The sequence below is a fragment of the Mauremys reevesii genome, linkage group 3 (assembly GCF_016161935.1).
Source record: "Mauremys reevesii isolate NIE-2019 linkage group 3, ASM1616193v1, whole genome shotgun sequence".
Classification (NCBI taxonomy): Eukaryota; Metazoa; Chordata; order Testudines; family Geoemydidae; genus Mauremys; species Mauremys reevesii.
In genome coordinates, this window is record NC_052625.1 from 56,903,505 (window position 1) to 56,918,686 (window position 15,182).

The following is a 15,182-nucleotide window of genomic DNA, read 5'->3' on the forward strand; positions in this document are numbered from 1 at the left end:
ACTGGGGACCCCTGCTTTATTGGATACATACAGAGCATCTTAACTCAGGTCAATCCATCAGCCTAACCTAAAACCAAAGCTTCTTCTTACAGTCAGCTCCCACATGCTGAAGACCCTATTTGTACTTAAAGTCACAGAAACACCACAAAACCAACGAGGAGTCCTTGTGGCACCTTAGATATTAACCAATGTATTTGGGCATAAGCTTTCGTGGTCTAAGACAGAATTCATCAGATGCACGGAGTGGAAAATACAGTAGCAGGTATATTTATACATAGTACATGAAAAGATGGGAATTGCCTTACCAGGTGTGTGTGTGGGGGGGGTCAATTTAAGACAATTTAATTATCAGTATTATCTATTGTCTCGTTAGACTGACCCTCCCACACACACACCTGGTAAGGCAACTCCCATCTTGTGAAAGTTTAAGAGCATCAAATGACTTCAGTAGCTATTAGATTCCTCCCAATGCTATGCTTAAACCCTGAAGACAGTCCTCTTCTATACTCTTCAGAATGAGTCAGCTAAAAGAGCAAAATGTTATTTAATCCCCGGTTAAAATTAACTATTTAAAATATATTCATCCCATTTGAAAGACTGTTCTGCTAGTAGCAGCGTATGGTAGAACTACATACAACTGGTGTCCTTGATAAATGCCACAGGACGTTAGAGGCAATTTTCTAAAGTTAGGTCATAGACCAGATAAAGTGCTAGTTACCTGAGGAAGAGCAGTGTGTGGCTCAGAAGCTTTTCTCTCTCACCAACAGAAGTTGGTCCAATAAAAGATATTACCTCACTCATCTTCTCTCTCTAAGTTACCTCAGAGAGGATCTCTCTCCCTGATCCCACACCATCAAAAGTAGGATCCGGAGAAATACTTGAGCTGAAACGGTTTATGTACAAGTGAGAGGGGGCTGTTGGCAGGATACACTCTGTGAGGGTCCCTGATTCACTTGGTCCAAAATAGCCTAATTTTGTTGATTTTGGGGGTACTACAAAGACTTTCTATTTTTCCTAGTTTTGAGAAAGAGGAATATAATGAAGGTGATCACTAGTGGAACAGGATGGGGACTGTTCTAATCTTTATTTTGCTTGGCTATAGCTTGCTGGGAGTCAGGTTGGATTTATTAGAACTGTGATCATAATTAAGGGAGTTATGATAGCTTTCCAAATTCATACAACATTGCCGTCTGATCCTCTCTCGCTACATACAGCTCATTCTTCCCAAAAGAAGAACGCATTATATTCAACAGTGTTTTCACAAAAAGTTTTGTGCTTACTGTATATTTGCATAGAAACTTTAAAAAAAAAAGAATACAAATAATATTTAATTATACACTAGCTTGCTAAAGCAGGAGCATGATGACAACTGAAAATTTAAGAAATGTCTTTAAGATGCTCAGACATGTTTGGAAAGAACTAGACAAGCTTCACATTGCTTTACGTGGAGTTATAATCTGGTTTTAAGACTAGTGAACCCACGCAGTTTCTTTCTTTCAAACTTCAACAGCAGAGAATTCATGTTTTCAATCACACTAATACAAGATTTCTAGTACCATACCAAATTATTTTTTGAGACAATTTCTCAAACATTTTCACAGAAACCATGAAGGCCTTTCAAAAGTGTTGAACAATAAAACCTCACTAGTTTGCACATCTCATAACCTTTTCACTTTTTCATTTTGTACAAAGAGATATGGAATCATGTTAGTAATATATATTTTAGAAAGAGTATGGTTTATGTTAATTTTAACATGCCCGGAAAAGTTTGATCTATACTGATTAAAATCTATATTTATAAAATGAAAGGAAAATTTAGCCACAGAAACCATGCTTAGTTTAGAAAAATAAACATCTTGCTACCAAATGCTGTCCTAAGTTTAGATGTCTGTCTTGCTAAAACATTGTAATTACGAGAAACCAAAATGGATTTCTAAATGTTTCAAGATGAACTAGCCACTGAGTAATTTGCAAGATATGCAGTTATCTTCTGAATTCAAATACATACAATGTTAATACTTACCATGAAAAAATGCAAATTACACATTTTAGCTTATGCAGGTACTGAGGAAATCAGGGTAGGATGCAGGCCATTTAAAATTTGAGAATATCACCAGACAAGAGAAACCATAATGAAATCTAACAGCAAAATATACCAAGTGATGTGGAAAGAGTATATTAGACAAAAATATTTTTCCCCTGAAAAATGAGTTTTCCACTGATTCAGCCTGATGGGGTTACGAACTCTTGGACATGTTAATCCCTACAGAATGGAGCCCATGGGCAGTTAAAGTTTTGTTAAAACAGGAGCATTAACCAGATGATTCATGTCAGTTACCCAGGCTAAATGTCCTTAGCTAAAAAGAGAAACAAAAAGAAGTCCAAACAGTTTCCAGCTCAAGTCCTGTTTGGGACTACATCAACATGAACTAGGTACCTTTTAGTTCATGCCAATAGGGTCTACATGGGGCAGTCAGAGAACATGATTTTAGAGCGCTCTACAATTCACATCCCCATAGTATGGACCAGGGGTGGCCAACCTGTGGCTCCGGTGCCACATACGGGCTCTTCAGAGGTTAATATGCAGCTCCTTGTATAGGCACCAACTCCAGGGCTGGACCTACAGGCGCCAACTTTCCAATGTGCTGGGGGGTGCTCACTGATCAACCCCTGGTTCTGCCACAGGCCCTGCCCCCACTTCACCCCTTCCCACCCCCTCCCCTACGCTGCTCCAGTGGGCGGGAGGTGCTGGGAGTGGCGGGGGGGGGGAGAGAAGCTCATGGCCGGCTGCTGATGTATTACTGTGGCTCTCTGGCAATGTACATTGGTAAATTCTGGCTCCTTCTCAGGCTCAAGTTGGCCACTCCTGGTCTGGACTGTGTAGACAGGCCCTTAAGTCTTGATCACTCATTTTACTATATGCTAATGCCACCTGCTAGGAAAAAAGTGAACTGAAAGTTGAGCATCTTGATTGGTTGGAATGTCCTAGAATGAAAATGGTATGTCCAAAACATTCTGATTGGCCGGAACAGCAGCAATTAAAAATAGAAGTGAATGGCTACTGATTGATTGAAATAGTAGAAATACTTCATAATCTAGATAACATTCCAAAAACAGTGAGAAAGTAATAACAGTAGCATAATAAACTATGCAGAATCCGGGAAAGGCAAAATCATTTGTATAGAAAAATTATTAGACATGAACATGGAAAAACTGCTAAAGCTAAGTGCAAATTTTGTTCTTTTGAATGTGTCTCTGACTCCAGGAGACACCACCGTGCATCTCATTCAGGATCAGCTATTGCAATGGCCTCATACTCCTATTTTATAGCTTCTCTCTACCTGAGTTCTGATTGGCTCAGTTTTCAAATTACTACTATTTATGACTCCACCCATCATTAACCATTTTCTAACATTCTAAAAATGTACAAGAAGAATCTAAAAATATTAAGCTATATAACTGCTTAAATAAATGTATATACTTATAGTGTGCCCTTGTAGATATAAAAAAATACATTAAATTTAGTACAAAGGCTCTATTTCATTGTAAATGAACCTTTTTTAAAAGGCTATATCAACCAATGAGAATGCACCTTTCTTTAGTAAATAAATGAAGCAGAAAAATGGAAAAATTCATTAAAAATCTACGATTTACTTTGAGGCTTTCAACTTGGTGATTTAGATCACCAATTTAAATCAATCCATCCTGTAAGATTCAAAGAACGGAAGTCAAAGGAAACCAGAAAGCCACAAATTCCCAAAGTAGACTCCAGTCGTGACCCAGAGATGTGCAGCTCAAACAACCTTTACATTTTGACAGCTCGTCTTACAAAATTCTGTTTGTTGTGATTTTACACAAACTGAAGGGCAAGTACTATGGGAGGGAAGTGACCCCCCCCCCATTAAAAAAATAAATAAAATCAAGGTTTTATTAAATGGAACACCATACACATGGGCACTCTGCAGACATATGTACACTTGAAACCTAAAGAGGTATTGCCCAAAATGAAAGTCTTGCAATTCTATAAATCACATACAGTAGTAATATCTACTAGTCACTTTTACCAACATATTTGCTTTTCAGAAATTCCATTGCTATTATAAAGTTTCAATCAAACTAATGCAAAGGTGTCAAAAATATGCTCAATTGATGTTCAGCTGGCTAGAGAGGAACACAGATCTCTTAAAAGTTGACAATTCTAAAATCAGTTGTCCAATCCTTTCACGTTTTGCAATACTTCTAAAATTTTTCATAATTAACTATGACACAAATTCTTGTGAGAGATTTGGGGCAGAAATTTGGATCGGCTATCTTAACTGCAAACAGCAAAGGAAGAAACACAGGATTACAGCCTACCAAAGGCAACAGAGAAGTCACCATCTTTCTTTTCAAGTCTTTGCCTTGCAGGTTGTTTTTTCTTAAAACTGATATAAGTCACAAATTGATCTTGGCCAAACTGAAGTGTCAACAATGGCAACAGACTGCTCCAGAACGAAGCTGATGTTGAAGTGCTGCTGAAAGGCCAGAACCGGGACATAATCTAAACCAGGGGCAGGCAAACTTTTTGGCCTGAGGGCTGCCTCGGGTTTTGTAAATTATATGGAGGGCCAGTTAGGGGAGGGAGTTGTGGCCTGGCCCCACCTCCTATCTGCCCCCCCTCCGGGACTCCTGCCCAATCCAACCCCCCCGTTCCCTGACGGCTCCTCTGGAACCCCTGCCCCATCCACACATCCCGCTCCCTGTCCCGACTGCCCCTGGAACTCCGCTGCCCCATCCAACCCCTCCTCTCATTCCTGATGCCCCCCGGGGCCCCTCCCCCATCCAACTACCCCTTCTCCCTATCCCCTGACTGCTCCCAGAACCCCTGCACCTGACTGCCCCCTGCTGCCCATTCAACCTCCCTCCTTCCTGACTGCCCCCCCCAGGGCCCCTACCCCCATTCAACCCCTGTTCCCTCCCCCCAACCCCTACTCACACCCCCGCCCCCTGACCACCACCCCGAACTCCCTTACCCTCTATCCAACCCCTCTGCTCCCTGCCCCCTTACCGCGCTGCCAGGAGCACCGGTGGCTGGTAGCGCTACAGCCGCGCCACCTGGCTGGAGCCGGGCCACACTGCTGCCGCCACCACCACACAGCACATAGCACCAGATCAGGCCAGGCTCTGCAGCTGTGCTGCTCCAGGAGCTCTCAGTCCTGCCGCCCAGAGCATTGCACAGGTGGCGGAGCGAGCAAGCTGAGGCTGCGGGGGAGGGGGACAGCAGTGGACGGGTCGGAGCTAGCCTCCCAGGCCAGGAGCTCAGGGACCGGGCAGGATGGTCCCGCAGGCCAGATGTGGCCCGCGGGCCATAGTTTGCCCACCTCTGATCTAAACACAGCCATGATAAATTATGTAAACAACATTATAAAATAATCCAAAGGAATTTCTGTATTTTAAGATGAGCACCAATGCTTTCTATTTTTCCACTAACAACTCTTGATAGTATGTATATTTTTCTGTAAAAGAATTCTGTTTTCATTACTTTAATCCATTTAGTTACTTGTTTCCTACAACTTCCCTCATCTTTAAGCATGCTGATTCATACTCATACTAATTAGAGTCACGCAAAAGACTTCAAAAGAATAAAAATGTAAAGAGAGCCCACTAAATTGGGTTTTTTCTTTAGAAACAAAGTAAGACGTTCAGTAAGATTATTAATATTTGGCTTACACAGCCTTATCTAAAAGGATCTCAAAACATTCTACAAACTGAAATGGATGCACAAACAAAGAAATCATGGAGTCTAAAGGATACAGTAGGAAAGGAAGATGGTGTAGATGCAGTAACTGTTTAACACTGTACAGTAGTTTTCTGTGCAAGTAGTAAGAATACCTATCTGCAGGAGTGAATTAAGTACAATGTAATTACCGTAATTGTATTCTGGCTAAGGCTTGTCTATATTAGAAAAGTGCATCGGTTTAATTAAATTCATTAAAAAATAGTCTAGTTAAAATGAGCACAAGGCCTTAATGTAAAAACCAGTTTAACCCAGATGGTAGACATGGATTGACATAAACCAGTTTAACCCAGATGGTAGACATGAACAGACACATGGGTTAAAACAATTTAATGTCTTGTCTCTACTACAAAGTTAGGTTGTCGTAACCTGCCTTGCATCAACCTAGCTGTGCATGTGTCTACACTTAAATTTGTCTCCCACCAATGTAAGCACCTAATTACAGTGACACAGTAACACCACTTCCATGAACAGAGTCACTATATTAAGACTGAGGCAGTCCTCCAGCTGCTGTCACATAAACTGATTGCCCAGCCTGGTGACCACACATAGCAGCTCTCCACTGTTGTGTGCAGCTGTCCAGTTGACCATGCCAGTTACATGCTCCAGACGCACTCTGGCCTGGAACAGACGGGAGATATTGGATCTCCTGGTCCTCGGGAGAAAAGGCTGAGCAGTCACAACTACAAACCAGATAGAAATGAGGACATCTGCAAGCAAACCACATGGCAGATGCAGGAGAAGGGGAATGATGGGGATCAGCAACAGCACCTCATGAAAGTGAAGGAACTGAAGCAGGCATAGCATAAGACCAGGAAGGCTGAAAGTCAATCCAGTGCCAAGCCACAGACCTACTGCTTTTACCAAGAGCTACATGCCATACTTGGTGGAGAGCCCACCATCACACTGCAGACCACCATGGATAACTCCAAGGAGCCTGAGACAAAAACTCCTGCTATGAACAGCAAGGACAAGGAGAAGGAAGGAGAAAGGACATGGGACTAGGGGTTCCAGGTATGCTGCAAACCACGACCTTCTTTGCAACTCCACTGCAGTCCAGTCAGTCGAGCGTGGTACTTTGGAAGAGCCTTCAGGTACGTGTGTAAATGTATCTCCCATTAGAATGATGTACGCAGATACCCATTTTTCATTAGAAAAAGTAGCGGTATAACAAAGGGAGGTAGCATTATCAGCTTTTCATTCCCCTGTACAGTTAGGCAGGGAGTGCTATGTGGAGCAGCTTGTTTATGTACACAGTGATGTCCCCTGAATCCTCCTGAGAGATCTCAATGAAACTTTAATGGAGGTACTCTGCAATCCTCTTCCAAAGGTTTTAGGAATGGCAGCCTTATTTCTTCCTCCATGATTGAACACTTTCCCATACCAGTTGGCGATAACTTCGGCAGGCATCATTATGGTACACAAGCTAGCAGCATTTGGGCCCAGACTGCTTTGGGATGCCAGCAGAACCTGTACTTTCTATGCCTTTATAACCCTCAGGATTCATATGTTAGCTTAAACCACCTCTGCTTGTAAACAATGGTACCAGTATTCAGTGCCATTACCCTATATGCATTGTTTCATGTAACCATGCAATACACTCCTTGTTTCCCTCACCCCGGTGGGCCATACTCACCATGACTAGTGTGAGTGGTTCAGCGCACAAGCAATCCAAAGCAGAAGTGTCAAGCAGGTCTTGTTCAAAAATTTAGGGAGCAGGAAGGGAGTTCTGAACCTTAGCTTCAGCCTTCCATAACAACTATACTAACAATGGTACTGCTGTGTATTACCTATCTGCTGCCATTGCGGCCTTGAGGGGCTCTCCCTCCACAGCTGCAGAATGCCTAAGCCATATGAGGAGGAGAAAGAAGAAAACTCAGGATGACATGTTCAATGAGATCTTGCAAGCCACTGCTGCATCACACTGTGAGTAAAAGGCCTGGAGGGTGAACATTGCAAACAGCATAGAGAAGGAAAGAGTGGACAAGAAAACACTCAAGAGCCCCAGCAGGAAAAGGAGATGCACCAGGTCATAATGGGGCTTCTCTGGCAGCAAACACAGATGCTGCAGACTCTTATGGACATGTAGGTTCAAAAAAAATCACTGGCTTGCCTTCTGTTGCAATCCACAGAAAATTGCATTGCAGCACATTCCTTCACCCCCCTTAACATTCCACGTGGCATTGGGGACACATCCCTACCCCCCACTCCACCCCGGAGGATATTACGGACAACTACAGCTTCACATACAACAACTATGGCTTTCACAGATCAGTATATGTGTAGGTAAAATGACATGAATGTTCTTACCTCTTGTTGTTACATTAAAAACTTAATACAATAATGGATTTGCTTTTAAATTGCACAGATTTTTCTTTGCATTGGTTTTGTGACAACGAAATTCTATTCTTTGGAAAATAATTGATCTTTCTTTGTTTATAACATACGCTGCAGAATACCTAGCGGTACTGTAATCATCCATTTACTTATTAGTGTACAGTGGGAGAGAACTCATAGGATCAGGGACAAACAGTGTAATGATTGTAAAAAGTACAGCACGCATCAGAAAATTAATAGATTAATTGGCACTTATATTCATAGACGTAAACCAAGCACCACACAATTTTTAACAGGCCCCAAACTGTAGAGCCAGGTAGAGCACAGTCCACCACAATGCATTACTGTGGCTCATTGTTAAAGTGGTCTTTCAAGGACTCCCTCAGCCATATAGTTCTACACTGAGCTCTTGGCTGTTCAAACTCAGCAGACAGCCACTCCACCTCCAGCCCAGCAACAACTTTTCCCCCTTTGCTTCACATATATGGTGCAGGACACAGCAGGCAGCTATAACCATTGGGATAGTCTTCTCTCAGAGACGCAATCTTGTTAGGAAACACCATCACTGTCCTTTAATCTACCAAAAGCACATTCAACTGTCATTCTGCACCAGCTGAGCCAGTAGTTGAATCTTTCCTTAGTGTTGTTGACGGTAGCTGGTGTACGGCTTCATGATCCAGGGAGCAAGGGGTAGGCTGGGTCCCCCTGGATCACTACTGGCATTTCATCATCATCTACAGTAATCTTCCGGTTAGGAAACAATGTCCCTGCTTGCAGCTTTCTGACTAGTCCTGTGTTCTTAAAGATGTGAACATCATACAACTGACCAGCCAACACTGATGTCGGTGAAGCATCCCAGTTGATCCACCAACGCTTGAATTACCATAGAAAAGTAGCTCTTTCTGTTGATCTGCTCTGGGGCAAGGTAGGCTGGTGACAAAAGAGGGATATGCATGCCATCTATCGCTCCCCTCACAATTCAGGAACCTTACTGCTGCTAATCCATCCACTATGTCCTGCATCTTGCCAAGAGTCACAGTACTCTGTAGCAGAAGGCAATTAATGGCCCTGTACACTTGTATGACAATGGCCCCCACAGTGGATTTTCCAACTCCAAAATGATTTCTCACTGCAATGCCGGATTGCTACTGGTCAAGTTTTCACAGTGCACATCTCCACTGCCAGTATAGCTTTCATTCTGGTATCCATGAGGTGGAGGGCCAGGGTGAGCATGACACACAAATCCAGCAAGGTACCCTTGCACATCTGCAAGTTCTGCAGCCACTGCTTGTTGGGCCAAACCTGTATTATGATGCAATCCCACCAGACAGTGCTCATTTTTCGGGCCCAGAAGCAGGTCTCCAACACTGCAGCTGCTCTATGAACAGTACCAACTACCTTGAACTGATTTTCGCTACTTCCCACAGCAATCCGTCCTCGGCAAAAAAGTCTTGTTCCCCACTGATGCGGTTCCTCTTGCAGCTCTACCAATACCAGAGTATCATGCACCCTATACTTGCAATGCTATTGACAATAGCGCAGAGCTGTGCCGGTTCCATGCTTCTCTCACAGATGGTGGATAGCAAGGAGGGCTATGCAGGTTCATGGGATTTTTTAAAAAGGCTCAAAAATTATTCCTAGTTTTGTAGTATAAACACCACCAATGCCAACATCCTGATTCTTATGAAAGGTGCCATGGACTCTTTAGTCACTCCAAGCAACCAGGATCTGTTTTAAATGTCAGAAGGGGGAAAAAAAAGCATTTCCAGCAGCATACTGCCCTCTATTTTCATAATAGGAGAACACCACAGAGGAAGGAGTGCCACATACCCAATCACCAATATTACTTATTGCAACGTCTATATGTTATTTGACGGTCACCTATCCGAGAGCTAACCCTGATTGTCTGGTAAGTTTATAACATAAGCAGAAATAACAATCGCAGTGTTTTCTAAAGGTTGGCAAGGGTGTTGAACGCGAATTGACAGAGCTGAAGGACAGGCAAGATTGTGAGCAGCCTGTCCACACTGGACCTGCTTTAAGTCAACAGTACTAGGGCCCCACCTACACAAGCAGCAAATTCACCTTCGTTTCTTTTTTGTCTATTTCTGAATTGTGGACTCTACAATTAAGCGTAAACATTTGCCATCTTTTTTACTAGTGCAAGAAGATAAATTGATTATCAACAAATTCTAAAGATTTTATTGCTGAACAATTCTATAATAAATGTGCTTCTGCAGAGACTATGTCATCACAGGAGGATTTTTTAAGGTGTCAGAAGGACTAGTCACGGCAAATTTCAACTTCAGTTACCACTGTGCTTGTACTGAGTCAGCAACAAGCAAGAATTCTCCTAAAATAACATTTAAGTGGGAAAAAAGATGTGAAATTTACTTAGTTTTTTCATTATAAAAAACAAACAAACCACACAAAACTCACTAAAGACTCATCCAGTATAAATGCTTAAAAAAGCATAAATCACCAATATGACAACTAAATCTAATTTATGCACCTTTAAGTACAGATAACATCAATCGTGTGGGTATGTTTACAACTTTAGAAACAAATACCAAAAACTCATTAACTGCCAAGTGAGTGCTGCTGCTACTGCTTTGGAAGCAGAATAGTCCCAGCTCTTTAGAATGTTCATGTTCAATAATTATTTTGGCATATGCCAAAATTTTCCTGAGGAACGTAACTGACAGGAAGGAAATAGAGATTAGCAGTTTACAACTCAGCTAAACCTACACAGAATTTCATGGGACAAAGAAAAAGCAGCCCTCTGGCTAGAGAAGCTTCTTCATGCCAACTTTCAAAATGCCGCTGCAAATACGGGAAGTGTCAGAGGTTCTCAAAAAAAAGTTCAAAGAATATTTTATAATGGGAACTAGCTGGCAATCTAATCATATGGGGAGGTCACAGATTCCATTACTTTCCATGACCTGCATGACTTCTGCAGCAGCTGATGTGGCTGGCTCAGGGGCTGCCCAAGCTGGACAGCTCCTGGGTCAGCAGCAGCAGCAGTCTGGGTGTGTTTGAGGGAGGGGGGGCACTCAGGGAGGTGATTGGGCTGCAGGGCGGTGCTCACCTGGGGTGGGTCCCTGGCTCCCAACAGCATGCCCCTACAGCTCCTAGGTGGAGGAGCCAGGGGGCTCTGTGCGCTGCCTACGACCGCAGGTGCCGCCCCGGCAGCTTCCATTGGCTGCAGTTCCTAGCCACTGGGAGCTGCGGAGCTGGCACTTGTGGTGGGAGCAGCACTCCAAGCTCCCCTGGCCGCACCTCCTCCTAAGAGCTGCAGGTACATACTGGTCAGAGCTGGGTAGGAAGCCTGCAAGCCCGTCCCTCCCCACACCAATACCAGTGGGGGTCCCGGGCCACACACCCCCAGCACCCCAATGCCACCCCCCGCCCCAGAGCACCTGTGGTTCCCGGCCCAAATTTCAGTTAGGGGTATATAGTAGAAGTTATAGACAGGTCACGGGCCGTTAATTTTTGTTTATTGCCCATGACCTGTCCGTGACTTTTACTAAAAATACCCATGACTAAAACATAGCCTTAGTTCTAATTAATACTGTTGAGCCTAGGGCTGAGTATTTGTAGTGTTACTGAAAAGCAACAAGAGTGATGTTGGAAATATGCAAGACAAAAGTCAAGAGACTAAAGGTATGTCTACACTAGAAACTAATATAGGTTGACTTGCAACCACCACAGTAATTACTGCAGTGGTGCATGTCCACACTAACCTCCTTGGGTAGGTGGTGAACATCCTGACCAGGAGCACTTCCACCGACTTAAGAGGGGCAGTATGGGGAGCTGAGAGCCTTGTCTCTCAGCTCCACTGGCAGCTCCCTGCCAGGAGCCCAGCTGCCCCACAGAATCCCGGTGTGCTGCCTCCCACTGAGCAGTTCCCGTCTGGAGGCGGGGAAGCCACCCAGGGCTTCTTGCCCTTGGTGAGTGGGGTCCAGCTGCCCCCCTCCATCTGCTCCCGGCTCGGAGCTGGGCAGCCTTGTCAATTTCATAACTCTGAGCTGTATAAGGGCTTCTCCCCCTGGCTCCTGCCATGAAATTGACAAGACAGCCAACAGCCTAAGTAATGCAGTGTCTACACAGACACTTCTACACCAACATAAGCCCTATCCCTCTCATGGAGCTGGAGTTATGTCGGTGTAGTAGGGCACTTATATCGGCAGGACAAGGCAGTACTGTAGACACTGACACAATTAGGTCAAAGTAAGCTGCCTTATGTCAACCTAACTGTGTAGTATAGACCAACCCTAAATCTGGTTCCTCCATAATTTAATGATGCTGCATCACTTACAACGGTAAATGTTGCAATGATTAGATTTGTTAGATCATGTTTAAAGTAGGATAGAATTGGTTTAGTTTCACACTTCTCTGCTATTGCTGATGTTAAATAAGATCTCACTTTTTTGCAAGATGGCTGATATCAAGAGCAAACTCAGATTAGAATTATTTAGCTACGTTTAAGAATGTATACTTCAGGAGAAGGGCTTCTTTACATGTAAGTTTTCCAAACACTCTACTGTATGAAATGGGGCAAGCAGTTTTATACATTCTCAAAACCACACTGAAGTTTCTTAAAGGTTTACCATAGAGTCTTATGTTTCTTATAAAGGGAGCCAAAAGAATAAATCAAGTGTCAGCGGAATACTGTAACTCAGGGGTAGGCAACCTGTGGCATGTGAGCTGATTTTCAGTGGCACTCACACTGCTGGGTCCTGGCCACTGGTCCGAGGGGGTCTGCATTTTAATTTAATTTTAAATGAAGCTTCTTAAACATTTTAAAAACTTTATTTACTTTACATACAACAATAGTTTAGTTATATATTATAGACTTATAGAAAGAGACCTTCTAAAGATGTTAAAATCTATTACTGGCATGTGAAACCTTAAATTAGAGTGAATAAATGAAGACTCAGCACCCCACTTCTGAAAGGTTGCCGACCCCTGCTGTAACTAAAGCTAGGTGTTAACAAGATGACAGCCTAAAAAAAAAAAGAGAGAGAGTGCTTATATATAAGTAAATAAAACAGAGTTTCCAAAATGTATTGTTGAGGAACTGCTTTATTACCAAGCAGAAAGCCAGATCACATGCGATTTACATTTACCCTCTGTTCTTTCAGATACTCTTGAACTTGTAACTCAATCTTGTAGCCTTTGGATTAGCAGATCAACTATCAAATGCTTTAGTTAAAATAAATAAAGCAGAGGCAGCATGTACTGATTGATTTGTTGCCCATAACTAACAAAACATAGTTTATAAATTCAACTTCCCAAACTAATGACTCAATTTTGGGATCTAAATACTAATACTTTACAAAATCAGATTCCAAAAGCTACTTAAATTTCTTATGAAAGCCAAAGCCACACCTATTACAGAGAAATTTGCAATTTATCACCACCAGTTTCATAAGGTAACAGAATGGAAATAATTCTTAACTCACAGGAGGCACTGTAAGGTGTAAATTAAGTTTTGCAGAGTGCAGAGATATAAGGCAGTTTGGATCCAATTTTCAGAGGTAGCGAGCAGCTCCTCTTACTGAGTTCATCTGTAAATGGTGCCTACTTCCCCCTGTGATTCTAGCCTGAAAAAAAAAAAAAAAAAAACTGGCCACATCTATAGAGCGAATTCATGTCAAATCTGCAAATCAGTTTTGGTTGATCAAAAACTGCATTTTTCAACAAATAAACTGCAAAAAATTTCACACAGCTCTATTTAAGAGCTTAATTGTAATGGGCATCCATGTTTAAAAAAATATCTTGGCCCTATTTACTACTGATGCTGTTTGCTGGCTTTTTCCATTTCACTTGGTTTGAATAGTAAAACTAGACCATCCATTTATGGTTAGTTTCACTTCATGTTCTCATGCAGTAGAGCAAAGACAAAGTGTTAGGTCCACAAGCAGTGGTGGGAAAAGTCTAAAGGTTTTGTAAATTTTGTTTTCAATACACAGAAACCCAAGAATTTTAATCTGAAGTGTTTTTTCTTCTTCATCACCTCTGCACACACCACAACACCCACCCAGAGCTGGGATACACAGACCTGTGCTCCAAGACAGCCTCTCCTGCTTGGAGAAGTCAGAGGAAGCTGACTTCGGGAAGGTCCTAAGAAGATTTCTTCTCATTTTACAAGTAATATGCAACAAGCTACCCAAGCATTCCTTAATGCCCCACAAGTCTATTGTGTCTTCAGTCTTACTGGCTCGCTTCACACTGAATTCAGGAGAGAATAGGAAATAAGCGTGTAGACAGTAGAACCTCAGATTTACAAACACCTCGGGAAAGGAGATTGTTCATAACTCTGAAACGTTCGTAACTCTGAACAAAATGTTTTGGTTGCTCTTTCTAAAGTTTACAGCTGCACACTGACTTAACACAGCTTTGAAATTTTAGTATGCAGAAGGAAAATGCTGCTTTTAGCCGACTGAATTTAAATGAACCGAGCATGGAAACAGTTTCCTTACCTTGTCATTTTTTTTAAAGCTTTCCCTTTATTTTTTTAGTAGTTTATGTTTAACAGCAGGGCTTTGGAGCGGACCCCGGAGCGGGAGCATGGAGCAGCTCCGGAGCAGTGGAGCTGCAAGTTTTTGCTTGGAGCTGGCCCACAGCTCCAAAGCCCTGTTTAACAGTACTCTATTTGCTTTTGCAGGGGCGGGGGTCTCTGCAGCTACCTGACTGCGTACCTCCAGTTCCAAATGAGGTGTGTGGTTGATCAGTCAGTTCGTAATTCTGGTATCCATACCTCTGAGGTGCTACTGTAGGTTTTCCTGCAGCTCTAAAGAGTTCAATTTGCCCTGACAGAAGAGAGGTTGTGGCCTTCTTTGCTTTTTTATAATGTAGAAAAAAAGATTCTTCCTACTCCAAAAAAATATTAAGCATGTGCAGGATGAATGAGTTTTTACTCTTCGGTACCATGAGAACATAACATAAGAACATAAGAATGGCCGTACCGGGTCAGACCAAAGGTCCATCTAGCCCAGTATCTGTCTACCGACAGTGGCCAATGCCAGGTGCCCCAGAGGGAGTGAACCTAACAGGCAATGATCAA

At 42.7% G+C, this 15,182-nt stretch overlaps 1 protein-coding gene across 2 annotated transcripts in view; it reads right to left on the reverse strand.

Moving 5' to 3' along the window:
* The window catches only part of LCLAT1 (lysocardiolipin acyltransferase 1), a 206,861-nt gene that overhangs the window by 187,028 nt on the left and 4,651 nt on the right, over nucleotides 1-15,182 (reverse strand). The window contains exon 2 of one of the 2 annotated variants that reach the window (XM_039530335.1): nucleotides 13,579-13,719. The exons of the other annotated variant lie outside the window; for it this stretch is intronic. The gene's annotated coding sequence lies outside the window, so the exon portion shown is untranslated. The remainder of the gene's footprint in view (nucleotides 1-13,578; nucleotides 13,720-15,182) is intronic. 2 annotated transcript variants of the gene reach the window in all.